Source organism: Grammomys surdaster, unplaced genomic scaffold (genome assembly GCF_004785775.1).
Source record: "Grammomys surdaster isolate TR1022 unplaced genomic scaffold, NIH_TR_1.0 126298, whole genome shotgun sequence".
Taxonomy (NCBI): domain Eukaryota; kingdom Metazoa; phylum Chordata; class Mammalia; order Rodentia; family Muridae; genus Grammomys; species Grammomys surdaster.
In genome coordinates this window covers 7,167,191-7,182,244 of record NW_021621098.1, presented here as the reverse complement: position 1 = coordinate 7,182,244, position 15,054 = coordinate 7,167,191, and the positions used below count along the sequence as shown (strand labels likewise).

The 15,054-nt window shown below is 43.5% G+C and overlaps 1 long non-coding RNA gene across 1 annotated transcript in view; it reads left to right on the top strand.

Moving 5' to 3' along the window:
* The first annotated feature begins 276 nt into the window (after positions 1 to 276).
* Positions 277 to 15,054, top strand: part of LOC114614023 — a 28,384-nt gene continuing 13,606 nt past the window's right edge. Inside the window, exons 1-2 of the long non-coding RNA XR_003710263.1 lie at positions 277 to 297; positions 4,557 to 4,669. This is a non-coding gene — a long non-coding RNA (uncharacterized LOC114614023). The remainder of the gene's footprint in view (positions 298 to 4,556; positions 4,670 to 15,054) is intronic.

Here is a 15,054-nt window from a genome sequence, read left to right as displayed (position 1 = left end):
ACCGCCCAGCTAATTAATTCTCCTAATATGGTTCCATTTGTAATGTTTCTTTTGGGATGGTTGTCCCCAGCTTCCTTTTTAAAAGTTGAGTAAGTGTATAATAGTGTTTTCCTTTTTGTTTTCTGCCAGAATGTGGAACTTGATTGTGTTGTAACCACTATTGCCTAGTGGTTCCTCTGAAAATGTTTTCTACATAAATTGTTATCTGACAACAGATGCCAAATCAATGACCTCTGCAGAGCCTGCTATTCCTTGCACACGAGCCTCTTGCCTGATCAGACAATGCTTTATCCATGAGTGAGGTTCACCATTTGTCTTCCTAGATTGGTCTGTGATATGCTTGCTTGTGTTTAAGATTTTCTTGGTCTCCCTGAGCTTTGGTTCTTGCCACAGATTCCAACTTAACAATGAATTTTTGTTGGAGTCCTGTGGCTTTTATCCTTCGCTATGAACCCCCCTCTGGTCAGAGTCCCCTCCTCTTCTGCTTCACTGTGAACCCCTTATCTGGTCAGAGTCTTCTGCTCTTCTGCTTCTGTCCTTCGCTATGACCCCCCCTCTGGTCAGAGTCCTCTGCTCTTCTGCTTCTGTGACCAGATAGCTCCCTACTCACTGTTGACAAGTGACTGCTTGTCCAGCTCTCACTTTCCACCCAGGACTCTAACCCCTCTCTTCTAGTTTGTGTGCAGTTAAGCAGTGTTAGGTATGGTGACTTCTCTTTGCCCAAGCACAATCCTGACAGTTGGGTAATTATTTTTCTCACCATTACACTAATGCTCATATGCGTTCACACTGATTAGACTTATCCTGGTGTTTATTTGAAGACAGCTTACTCTTTTCATCACAGGAATCCCCACCCATTGAGTTTAGGTCAAGCCTATTCTATCTCTGTGAGTTCCAGTTTTCCCATTCTCAGGGACTTCTGTCAAAGATAGAGATTGATCCTATTTTTCTGGAAATACCATCTCTGATTAGTATGGAATCCCACTAGGGATTCTTCCTTTGTCTTTGTCTTTTAAGCTTTATTTTTTGGAGGCAGGGTCTTATGTAGCCCAGGCTAGCCTCTAATTTACTATGTAGCCAAGGGTGATCTTAAACTTCCAATTTTTCTGCTTCCATTGGCTAAAGTGCTTAAGATTGTAGGCATTTGTTACCATGCCCAATTTATGCTGTACTGCAAATCAAATCCATGGCTTCAAGGATGCTAGGCAGACCTTCTGCCAGTTGAACAGAATTTCCAACTAACTCCTTGTTCTGATGTTTCATTTGTTTGCTGGCCTGAGACAAGTTCTCAACATACACACGCATGTGCTCTCTGTCTCTCTGTCTCTCTCTCTCTCTGTCTGTCTCTCTGTCTCTGTCTCTGTCTCTGTCTCTCTCTCTCTCTCTCTCTCTGTCTCTCTCTCTCTCTCTCTCACACACACACACACACACACACACACACACGTGCGTACATGTATATATGAATGTATTAGGCTGGCGTTATGATTTTCTGCTTCTGCATCCCCAGTACCAGGAGAGCAGGCATGTGTCACCAGGCTGGATAACATGAGGCCTTTAGTGATCTTCGATGGTAATTTCTACAATCACATGCATGCTTCCATGTGTGAGAGGGGAGGAAACTAGCAAACATCCCTGGAACTGCACATTTCACTTGCTGACCACTGACTAAAACACCATCTTAGATACACCTCAGTTGCAAAGAAGGCTCAGGAGTGCAGCCCTTGATTTCAGTGGGCAGACCCCACTATCATCTGAAGAAAGCATCTGCTACTGAGCAAGCAGAGAAGATGGAACCCTGGAGAAGAACCAGCCATCTCCGACACACACCTCAATTCCAAAGAACTCCTGGCTCTCTCCTTCTATGGTGTGTCTGTGCACCCACAACTGGTGAACGATTTAATTCTAAAGGCTTGGCTTTGAGAACATGATGGCAGAGATCCTGAAAGTAATTCTTTCACACACTAACTTATCTGTGTCCCCATGGGCTCTGTTCTTCCTCTACAACACCTGTCATCTTGTTCTGGCAGCAACTGGCTTTTTTTTTCTTCCGGAAAGCTGGATGCTCCGGTGAGAGAAAAATGACATTTGATGGAGCAAAGGCTAAAGCCTCTGCCAGGCAAACGCTTCATTTCCATTTGCTGCCGGCCAGTCCACCTCCAATTTGGGGTCTCCAGATCACTCACTTTGAAATGCTCTCTCTCCTGTGCTCTCAGTCAGGGATGGGGCTCTCTCTCTCTCTCTCTCTCTCTCTCTCTCTCTCTCTCTCTCTCTCCTTTCCCTCTTCCTCCTGGCGGATCCTCAAGTCTATCCTCACTTCACATCCAGACGTCTCTCCAAAATTCTGTATGCTTTGCTTTTTGTTAAAATTTTAAAGACATCTTCCCTGGTATCTACGTTTCTGTGGGAGGAGGGTCTACATTTCTTTGCAATCTTGGCATTCACTGAAGCTTTCTTACTTGCTAAGGAAGTCACTGTAAGTTCCCCACCCCCAACACACACACACACACACACACACACACACACACACACACACACACACTCCAAAAAAGCAAAGCAAACAAAAAAGCCTCAGGTGAAAGGTTCACATAATACCTCAAAAATCAGTTAGCTGCCTTACATAAGCTGTAGTTACTCGGAAATCATTTTAAGCTTAAGTGCTGATGGCCTTCCCTAGTACAATATGTTTTGATTGCACAGAGCCCTGTTCTGCAACTCTGTGTAAGATGAAGACATGACCTGGCAACTATATAACATTTTGATGTGTGTGCTCCACCCCCTCAACCTTGTAAATTTCAAAGTTATATGAAACGAAAGCCAACAAGAATATGAACTCTAATTTTAACCATGTGTCTTAGAACTAGAAATTAAAGAGGAATATTCCATGTATGACTAACTCAGTAATAAATGCCACAAAATCAAATATGAAAAAGTACATCACAAGCTTCATAAATTTTCCCTGTCTATCTTCAGTGCCACCACTGCTGTCCTGGTCCCCAGAGTTCTCTTTCAGCCCATGCTTGCGCTTTCTTCTCTGTTCACAAGCATTTTTCCTTTCTCTGTGGTCTCTTGGGTTTGTAGCCAAGTCCCTCTCATATCACATAAGTTACTGCAGCGGCCTCTCTACCGGCCTCCTCCCTTTCCATCTCCCCCTGACTCCTGCCAGAGTCATCAGCTTTCAGCATCCCTCTTCTCTGATTAAGGACCCACACTACATCTACATTTCTGATTGCCTTGAATCTGGGCTTCTTAGCCTGGGCAACAGTGTGCATGTGTCCCCACAAGTCTTTTACTGGACTCTTGATTGCTGTGGGGGGAAGTGGAGCCTCCCTCAGAGCGTTTGGGTCATGGGGATACTTGTCCATGCACGAATGGCCAATGTGGGTTCATTATGATCTCACTCACTGTCCTGCCGTTTCCACCAGGAAGAGAAGCAGAACAAAGCCAGAACTGGATTCCACACACTGCAGCTCAGACTCTGTAACTGTGAGCCGATATATTGCAGTTTGTTATAAATGATCTCATCTGTGATACTCTGTTCAGCAGCATCATTCAGGATAAGATGTCCCAACAACAGGCTTTCCTCATTAGATTCAACTCTCTTTTATGGAGTGCTTCAACACACACACACACACACACACACACACACACTATGTATAGCCTGTTTTCTTTTTGTTCTTTACACCATGACTTTCAATATAGTGAATGTTTATTTATCATGTATTACTGTTTCACAGTATACCCTCCTTGAAGAGAATCCTTTCCTCTTTTCTGACTCCAGGGGATTTTTATCTGGTCCTTTCAGCCAGTCCATAGTGCAGTCATGCCATCAGATGTAATATATCTGACTATGATTCACATTTACAAAACAACTTGAACTGAACTGGAGATTATTTTGAGGCTATCATATAGATATTCTACTTGTGCACACTGTCTCTCCTCAAGTGTTTTATCTGTATTCTCTTTTTCAGTGCACGTATCTGGATGTTAGTTACTTGGTATTTAATCTTTGTGGATGGGGGGCAGAGTGTATAAGCAGCCAGCAGTGATGGTGCACGCCTTTAATCTCAGTATTCAGAAGGCAGAGGCAAGTGGATCTCTGAGTTTGAGGTCAGACTGGTCTACATATAGAGTTCCAGGACATCTAGGGCTACACAAAGAAACCCTGTCTTGGAAAACCAACAGGGGAGAAAAAGCAATGAGATAAAAATCGTAGAATACGATTTGTCATGAATTTGTCATACGTATTTACTCTCTTTATTCCCCAGTCTCTTGTAGTGAAAACTGGCTGCAAATGCCAAGTGCTAGGATTATAGGCTGTACCATCATGCAACTTCTCTTATTTTTTTTTTATTAAAATGATACTGGAATTTCATTTTTTTCCATTTGGTGTGTGTGTGTGTGTGTGTGTGTGTGTGTGTGAAGACAATTTCAAAGTCAGTTCTTTCCTTCCATTCTGTTAGATCCTGGAATTAAACTCAGGTCATCTAAATTAGTAGCAAGTACTTGAATACCCACTGAGCCATCTTACAAGCCAGATTTTTCTATTTTATTCACAGATTACATATTACTCTTAAATAAATCTTGGTTTCTCATCTTGTGACTTTGCAACATCCACTGATACAGACCATAAAGTCAACACAAGGTGAATCTGACTTAAACTACGGAAAAGGTAAGAGGCAATAATAACCCTTGAGCGATTTAATTCTCAGTAAGTCTGGAAATGTGCAGAACCACTACTTTAAGACCAAAGTAAGGTATATTTGACTATGTTCCAACTTTGCCTGAATTATTCATAATTATTTCATGTGGATTGTTTCCTAAGCGATTGGACAAGACCATTTACTATCAATTCCCAAAGGGATAAGTTTGAAGACAGCTTTGGTTTTTAACACAGAGGCCACCAGCAGGAACTTAACCTGCCACCTGGAAGGCTCATGTAGAGACATGGAATTCAGAAATGGCGGTAGTTGCTAGAGGTAATGAGTTATGTTATTATAAGGTATGAGCTCACTTTATTAATAGAATCATACACCGGTGAATGCTGAGAGGTGAGACAGCTCATGAGGACCTCAGGATGATTCTATCAAGGTTTCATGCTCACGAGCTCTGATAGGGCCTTCCCTGTCTGCTCAGTTTGGTCCGCCTGCCCTGGTAAGCCTCAAATACCTAAAAGGAGATGGTCCCACTTGTTCAAATGGCAACCACTTGGTGCTAGCTGTGGATCATAAAATGGGGTAGTAGAGACTAGGAAGACAGTCTACATCCCCTTCTCCCTCTAGGAAGCCCCACCCCCACCTCTCTACCTCCACATACTTTGTACTTTAGTTGAAGTCACGTGACTAATCTTGGTCTGGGTAGAAGCAGAGATCTCTTCCACTTCTGAGGCTGGCCATTAAAATCTCCATGAAGCCACTCCCTCAACTATATATAAAAGTCTCAGCGGACAGTCGAAAGGCTGGGCTGTTCCAGCTACAGCTGGAAAGGCAGACGTCACATTACCGAGAGACTGGGATTCCAATCACTGCACCAGAAGGTGAAATCAAAGAAAACCATAATTCTGTGATTTAGGCCTCTGCATTTTGGGTTAGATTTGCTATCAGTTAGCCTGGCTAAGATAAAATTTGGTGTTTTTAATTATTCTTAAGGTTTATAATAATTTTACTAGAAAAAAAAGAAATTTAGTTTTTTTTCATTAAGTCCTTATTTATTCACTTTACATCCCAATTTCTGGCCCCCTTCTCCTCCCAGTCACCCCCCACAACTCCTACCCCTAGTCTCCCCTCCTCTTTACCTCTGGGAAGGGGGAAGCCCCCCGACCCCCATCTTCCCCCACCCTGGCACATCAAGTCTCTGCAGGACTAGGCACATCCTCTCTCACTGATGCCAGACAAGGCCTCAGGTAAATGGGATCCACAGACAGAAAGCAGATTCAAGGACAGCCCCTGCTCCAGTTGTTGGGGGACCAAATGAAGACCAACCTACACAGCTACCACATATGTATGTATGAGGGGCCTAGATGTAGCCCATGCTAGCTCTTTGGTTGGTGGTTCAGTCTTTGAGATCTCCCAAAGGTCCAGGTTAGTTGACTACTTTGGTCTAGAGAAATTCCGTTTTAAAGCTACCATTTTTTAAAAATTTAATTCAATTTTTTTACTTAGTCACCTTACATCCCGTTCACTGCCCTCTCCCGGTCACTCCTTCCCACAATCCTTTCCTCATCCTTCCCTCCCCTTCTCCTCTGAGCAGGTGGGGGGCACCCTGGGTGTCCTCCTACCCTGGCACCTCAAGTCTCTGAGAAGGTAGGTGCTTCCTCCCCCTGAGGCCTGACAAGGCAGTCCAGCTAGAACATATCCTACATACAGGCAACAGCTTTTGGAAAAGCCCCCACTCCAGTTGTTCAGGACCCACATGAAGACCAAGATGCACATCTGCTACATATGTGTGGGGAGGCCTAGCTCCAGCTCTTGTGCTTTGATTGGCAGTTCAGACTCTGAGAGTCCCAAGGGTTCAGGTTGGTTGACTCCATTGGTCTTCCTGTGGATTTCCTATCCCTTTCAAGCTATAATCCTTCCTCCTATTCTTCCATAAGAGTCCCCAAGCTCCATCCAGTGTTTGGCTGTGGTGTCTGTAGCTGTCTGGGTCAGCTGCTGGGTGGAGCCTCTCAGAGGACAGCCACCAAATTTAATTCAGTTTAATAAATAATTGATGAATGTCTACCAATGTTTAAACAGTAATATTAGCGAATGCCGTGCCAATATTCAGATAGTGTAGTTGAATAATGGTTTAAACTAAATCAAAGCTGCATGAGTTTGGGTCTAAGTGAAAAGACTTTTCAGATGAGGAGCACAAGGAGCATGGGAAAGAAGAATAAGGACAAATTCATTAATTACACAAGTATCGATTTGATACCTGTTATGCACCAGGCACTCTGCTGGTTATTAGAGATTGAACAGTAATAAAGCAGTTCAAGTCCTTGCTTCTAAGCCACTCCCTCTAAAGGGAGAGGGATGGTAAATAAACAACGTATCAATCAAGTGGCCATAGAGCTTTGAAGTAAAGAGAAATGTAAGGCAGCAAAGAGGGTATGGACGGCTAGACATAGATAAAACAACCAAGGAGTCCCCTTTGATGGGGTGGTGGCTGAACAAGAAGAAGAGGAAGTGAATAACCGTAAAGTGGGGCCCGGAGCCCTGCAGGAAGAGGAAATCATGAGTACGGAGGCAGGAACTGGAAGCGTGAGCCTGGTGTGTTGGATGCAGGGTGGTATTGAAGCAGGGTGGAGGCATGGTTGGGAGTGGAGGGGCGAGAGAGGAAGTGGAAGGGGGTGAGGTCAGGGAGGGGTAGATGAGAGTCAAGTACAAACTGAGAGCAAGATTTTGATTTTATTTCAAGGTTAAGAGCTTTGGGGAAATTTTGAGTAAAGCCAAAAAAAAAAAAAATCCCAGAATGTGTTAGCTACTTTTCTATTGCTGTGATAAAACACCACAAAGAGCATTATAGAAGATAGTTTATTTCTGGTTTATATTTCCAGAGGGTTAGGGAACAGCCTGGCAGCAGGTAGCAGACATGGTGGCTAGAACTGCAAGCTGAGAGGAGCTAAGAACTCACATCTTGGACCACAGCATTAATGGAGGGTGATCTGGGAATGGCATGTGCTTTGAAACCCCAAACTCTGTTCCTCCACATCGACACACTTACAAGACCACACCTCCTAAACCTACCAAATAGTACCACCAACCAGGGACCAAGTTTTGGAACCTCTGAGTCTATGGAGAATATTTTCATTCAAAGCACCACGATCAGCAAGAAGGTGACAGTCTTGCTAAGATAGGATGCTTTGGTATTACTAAGAAACAAGAGACAAGACACAGAGGGAGAAACCTGCATTTTGTTTGAGTGCATCAAGTGTGATGTGCTTGGAGCACATCCCATTAAGGATTTAGAGCAGATAGTAGACATTTGATGCTGAAACTGGGGAAAGCAGTAGTGGCTAGAGTTATAAATTTGAAGTTGTAGCTGTGACTTATTAAGCGGGATGGTTCAGGCAAGACAATAGACAGATAAGGGAAAGGAGACAAGGCCACCTAGGGTCTTATACTGTGGCAAGGAGTCTGGAGAAGAAAGAGATTGAGAAAGAGTGGCTCTCAGGACAGGGAAGAGTCAGACAAGGTGGGGGTTACAGCAGTTAAGGCAAAAAAGTATCAAGTTAGAGATCAGTCACATCCGTGCTACCAAGAACACAGAGGAAAAAGGTCATAGATGTGACTGTGGATTTGATACAGACAGTGACTGGTTGTGTGACAAGGCACGCGTGACATTCAGAGGATGGATACCACAGAAGAGTGAGTGTGGAAGATGAAAAAATAACAAGGGACCAGAAGAACTTTATCAAGGCAGGCTTGACACAACACAGGGTCATGCAAAGTTAAACAGCAAATATTTACTGCCCTGTGTGTCTATTTATTTATTTATTTATTTATTTATTTATTTGGTGCTGGGGGGATTGAATCCATAGCTCCAGGTATATGAGGCAAGCATTCTAACAAATGACCTACACCCCAGGCAGCACATTCATAAGGAGGATCTTTGTAATGCTTTATAAGGAGAATCTGTGTTATTCATGTATTAGTCTGGTTTATGTTGAGTGCCTAGAACAAATGGCTATTCAGCTAAGCTTAGCACTAGTGGAGAGAGGGTGAGAGACAGAGAGATAGACAGATAAACAGAGACACAGAAAGAGATAGAGACATAAAAAGGCAGACAAAGTAAGAGACAGACAGACATAGATACATACAGACAGAGACACAACACCATACAGATATAGATAGATAGATAGATAGATAGATAGATAGATAGATAGATAGACAGATAGACAGATAGACAGATAGACAGATAGGGATAGAAAAACAGAGAGAGACACAGACAGAGACAGACAGACAGACAGATAGACAGGTGATAAATGGAAGGAGGGAAGGAGAGAGAGAGACAGAGAGAGACAGAGACAGGGAGAGAATCTGCATCTGAGTACGTGGGAGCTTGCGGTGCCTCGTCTTTAGACCCAGCGGGCTAGAGAGCTTGCTGACAATATGTTAGGTATCAGGGATTTTTATCTCCAGATGGGTGCCCCATTTTTCTTCTTGATAACCTCTCCCTAATGAAGAGCCTGGGATGGAAGTTCCATTTACAAATGGTGACTCATGGCAGGGAAGGATCTCCCAGCAGCACAGCCTCACTTCTGAGGCATGCATTTACTTTTCTGCACAAATGGGCCAGGGAGCAGATCTGTCAGCAGGAAGGCAACTCATTACACACGTCCACTCCCACACCATGGCCTCTCACTGCAAGTCGGAAAGCCTGAGGGCAAAATGACAAACACTCCTTAAAGGCCAGCCCCTGAGCCTCTGCTCTGTCCCTCCCATTCCACAGTGACTGGGAGGGAGACTGAAAGTGGCCTTGATTCCAGCCTGCAGCTGCTAAATTGTATGCACTACATCTGTCCTCACAGCTGTCTCACCCACCTTTCAGCCTCTTCCTGACTGTCCTCAGTAAAGACAGACCTCATAGTCATTTGCAGTTTCTTCTTAGGCCCTGTTTGGGAGTAAATCTACGACACTGACCTATAATTAATTGTACCAGGGCAGGCTGTTTTCTTAGTTACTGTGAACGGCAACGTAGGCAGGGACTTCCAATGGGAAGGAGGGCTCAGAATTGAGCTGAAATGGAGAATTTATTATCAGACATGCCTTCTGAGTACCAGCTTGTCATCTCTCTGATGTTTGCGCTCTGTACCTAATTCCGTCTCAGTCTCTTCCTTCACCTGCTCTTTTTTTATATGATACATGACTCTTGAGGTCCCTTCCCCTCCATGGAGTTGATTTCTGCTGTTAATAGCACAGTAACAGACTGAAGGAGTTATGAGAAAGGGATTTATTTTGACCCATGGTTCTGGAGGTGCAAGGTCTATGAGCTGCATCTGGTGACAGTCTTTCCATTGGCAGTGCCCATGATGGGTTATGAGGAGCACACATGTAAATCTCCTTGCCATCCCCACAGGATTCAATTATGGAGCTCTAGGCTTTAGATTGTGTTTAGGGTTGGGGGGTGGCTTAATGTGTAAAATATTTGCCACGCAGATATGAGAACCTGAGATCAGTTGCCCAGGATTCACATAGTCAGTCATGCCAGCACATACCTGTAAAAACAGAGATATGAGGTTAAGCCGCAGCCAGGGGAGCCAGGAGATTCCCTGGAATCTAATGGGCCAAATAATGTGACACATATAGTGGTCAACAACAAAGAGTTGATCTCAGACAAGGTAGAAGTTGAGGACCAACACCCAGGGCTGACCTCTGACCTCTACATACGAAACATGACATGTGTTGCATGACACCTGACAACCTAAGTTTGGTCCTTAAGATTCCAACATAGCAGGAGAGAGACAATGCAGCATTTTGGTCTGTGACCTTCACATGCACACCATGACATGTGGTTACTCACCCAAGAAAACACACACACACACACCACCACCACCACCGCCACCACCAAAACCTTTACAACCACATAAATACACATACATCACATACACAGATACCACAGGCACCACACAAACACACACACACACCACACATAGCACACACACACACATACACACACACCACACACATCACACACACACACACACACCACACACATCACACACACATATACCACACACATCACACACACACACAAACTGCACAAACACCACACACACACAAACACACCACACACATCACACACACATACCACACACACACACTACACACACACACACACACACACACACCCCACACACATCACACACTGCCACACTGCACAGTACCTCAGTTAGAGTCATGCTTCCCTCCTTACTACCCCATCTTTAGGCTTGAGCTCCAGCATTAATTTCAGACGGAACAAACAAGGTTTAAGTCATAGAAGCAAAGCATGATAGTATTCTTATATAATCTCAGCACTTTGGAGGCTGAGGCAAGAGAATTACTAGTCTAAGGTCAGTGTCTCAAAGAAAGAAAGAAGCAAAGAAACCCCCTCCCCCCATATCCACATCTGAGGGACAGTCCTTGACTATGGCTATCTCATTCATACCCCTCTTTCTCTGTGTTCAGCTGTGTCTCTGCACTACTATTAAACAATATCTACTGAAAAAACTTAACATATTTGTTATTTGTTTTTGTTTTGTTTTTGTTTGTTTTTCAAGACAGGGTTTCTCTGTGTAGCCCTGGCTGACCTGGAACTTCACTCTGTAGACCAGGCTAGCCTTGAACTCTTGAACTCAGAAATCCGCCTGCCTCTGCCTCCCAAGTGCTGGGATAAAAGGCGTGCGCCACCACCGCCCAGCAACATATTTGTTATTTCACTCATATATTTACTTAAATATTTTTTATTCAAATACAATATAAATACAAAAGAGGAGAAAACTTCGACCAAAGCAAAGTATGGATAGTGTCAAATCTTATTGTCTACTTATTTATCAGAGGCTATAAGCACACCATCATTAAAGATACTTTAAGATGTGAGAGATTTATTGAAGGCATCACATTATCATACTCAAAAGGATTTAGAGGATCGTGCTGTCCAGCATTGGCCACTGTACTGTACACTTGACATCAGTCAAAATGATGCCTTGTATGTTGTATGAATCATATTTTGAGTCTATGTTAATACAATATTATATCATAGTGTAGCTTACCATGTTTTCTTTCTTGTTTGGAAGAAGTTACACAAATAAAATGATGTCATGTTTACTATGCTGAGGTCCTTAGTGTTCTGTCCCAGAGACTTATCCTTGGCACAAGATGGCAGCTACCATGGTCTAGATGTGACCTATCTCCCAATGATTCATACATTAGAGGCTAGTCCTCAGTGTGGCAGTATCCAAGTCTGGATCCATCATCCATAAGATATGGGGCCTGGTGGAGGAGTCTTAGGTTGGTTAAACCATGCCATAGGAAGGGACTGTGGGACCCCTGACTCTCTGGTTCATGTTTGACCATGTCATCTGTTGTCATCATCCACATTGGGACCCTTGCCAGAGTTGGCACAAGTCCTTTGCACCTTCAGCCTTCAAAACTTTGAGTCAAATAACCTCCCTTTCATTATATTGTGGGCATGCCTCTAGTATTTTGCTGTAATAGAGAAATGTGGATTAGTGTCCTACTTGGTGGTCTAAGGCAGAGTCTAAGTAAAACTTTGCCCATCTGAGTTTCCAACAGTGTAAAATAGGATCCACAGAGTGCAGTCACCCTCCCTGCACTGTTTACTGTCCTTCACACTTCCCACCAATTACAATATACTTGGACTTAAATAATCTACTTGGCTTTACAGAGCCATTTCCTAGCATTGTTGTGAGAATTACATGGACTGGCCAGAGAAGCTCTTGGACAAAATACACACTCCCTTTGTTCCCAACATCTCTAGTCTACTGCACTCCACTGAGTATCAAGGAGGAAAACTCATATTAATGCCCGCTGAGTGATTTGAATCTAATATGATGATTTACTAGTCAGTCTTACAATCCAGAAATAAAATAATATAAAGACTCTGGAAAGTTGTTATTATTGTGCCAATGTCATAAATAAATTGTGAAGGAAGGAAGAGAAGGAAGAGGAGAAGGAGGAAGAGGAAGAGGAGAGGGAGGAGGAAGATAAGGAGGAAGAACAGGAGGAGGAGGAAAAGGAAGAGGAGGAGGAGGGGGAGGGGGAAAAGAGGAGAAGAGGTGGGGGAGGAGGAGGAGGAAGAGGAAGATGATGAGGAGGAAGATTCTCCCAAACTCCATTTCAAAATTACTGGTGGTTAAAACTTGGCTTGTGACTTGCATCAGAACACATTAGGAATTGTTTACAGCCCTATTGGCTCCCACTGGACTCTCCTCTACTGAACTTCTGTGTGCTGGGGTTTGGTCAACTTTGTTTAATTAATTAATCTTCGAGTGAAACCAAAGCCTAGTTAGAACATTTCCTTCTGAAACATCATCACTTCTGGTTCACTAGCATGTCACTGGCTTTGGTCATGATTATTCGTATTGTTGTGCTTGGCGGTGATCCTGGAAATACAATTTACTTTATGCTAAAACCACGTTTAAGGAAAACCTGCGATTCCACTGCCGAGTGAAATGCAGCACCCACCCTTTACATAGTGTTCTCAGGTTTGGAGATACATCAAACCAGAAATAATGTAGTCTTTCAAACTGGAGGCCTTCAGTGTAGGAGGTACAGAACTTTCAGTGCTGCAAATTTGTCTCTAAAAAAAAAATGCTTTTCAGAACCAATCCTTTCTGATAAGAGAAGTGTGACTAGAGTCTCTGGGACACAGAGAAAGCATTTATTTATTGTTAATTAATTTATTTAAGACAGAGTCTTCTTACTGTGTAGCACTGGTTGGCCTAGAACCCAGAAATTCATCTGCCTCTGCCTTCCAGTGCTAAGATTAAAGTCATGTACCACCAAGCTCTTGTTTGGTTTTTAAAGCGCCCAAGCTGAGTGCTGTCTAACTTGCTCCTGACACTGGGAAAAGCCAAATTGTGTCTAACTGTAACCTGGAAGCACTGTTTGTTTAGTTTGTAACTGAAGCCCTACAAGAATTTCAGAGTTCATTAAACAATCACTTATAACTGGGCTTACTGACACATGACTTTAAGAGATCGAGGAAGGAGGACTGCTACAAATTCTAAGCCAGCCTTAGCTACACAGTGAATTCAAGGATATTCTGAGATAATGAAGCTCTGTTTCAAAAGACAAAGATAAAATGCCACAAATGCTCAAAAAGCTTAAATGGCAGCCCATTCACAAGGAGAGTCTTCCACATTAGTTCCTGAGAACTAACACATTTATTTTCTAGTTCCTTGTCCAAAGAAGTAAAATACTTTAAGAGTTAGATGTTTAATAGAACTAAGAGAGTTGCGGCTTCCTTGCCTAGGCCTTTCCTTCAGGATTTTAGCAAGCAAACCTGATTGGAGAACATCATTAGAAAGTCTATTCCTAGGCTGACACGGTGACTCAGTAGATAAAGGTGACTGCTGTCAAGCCCGGTGACCTGAATTCCACCCCAGGAGCTACATGGTGGAAGGAAAGCATTGACTTCCACACATTGTCTTCTAGCCTCTGAATGTGTATGTGGCATCACAGTATATAAATAAATGTAATGAAAAGATTTTAAAAAAACTTCTATTCATATTCCTTGAGCTTATTTCATTTGTAAATAGAACTACATGCATATCTACTATTTGAAGTGAAACTGACTATATGTGTGTGTGTGGGGTGACGTGAAATATCTTCAGCTGTTATCGGCAAGCATCTCAGGCTATCTCTGTGCATGAGCCACCCCATATGTGTGGGTCCATCATAAACAGCCTGGGCTGGCTTCAAGTCTGATTAATCTGGACTCCTCCACCAGGCATATCCCTGGATTATTATTCTCAGGAATAATGATCAATTCTAGGAGGTTGTAAAGACTTCATAAAAGTAGTAAACTAATTCTACAAAGTTCTCTGCCTCTGAAGCCTTCCCTGGCCTCCTGTGCTCCCATAGCCCTGAGCTGGAAACACTGGTGGAGGGGTTGCGGGTGGGAGCTTGTGAAATCCCCGTGTTATATAAACAAACAATCATCTTGGCACACTTGAGGTTGCCTTGCTGATAGGCCTGCCACAGTAGCTGAGTGTGAGTCCTGAGTCAGGACCTCCTTCCTTTCAGCCTACAAGACCACATTTTCTTAGGCAAACACTACTCACCTCCGGGAACAGAAAGCCTACCTGAAGGTTCTAAGCTATAATAGAAAGTCACCCAAAGGCTAGGCTGACCCCTCCTCCTTTCTTTGGCCCCCACAGGTTAACACCCCTCCGTGGTACTATTGTTGCTAGTGAGATTATCTCTTCTGAGAGGATGCAGAACACACCAGAATTCATGACACACACACCACACACACCACACACACACACCACACACACACACCACACACACACACCACACACACACACCACACACACACCACACACACACCACACACACACACATACCACAC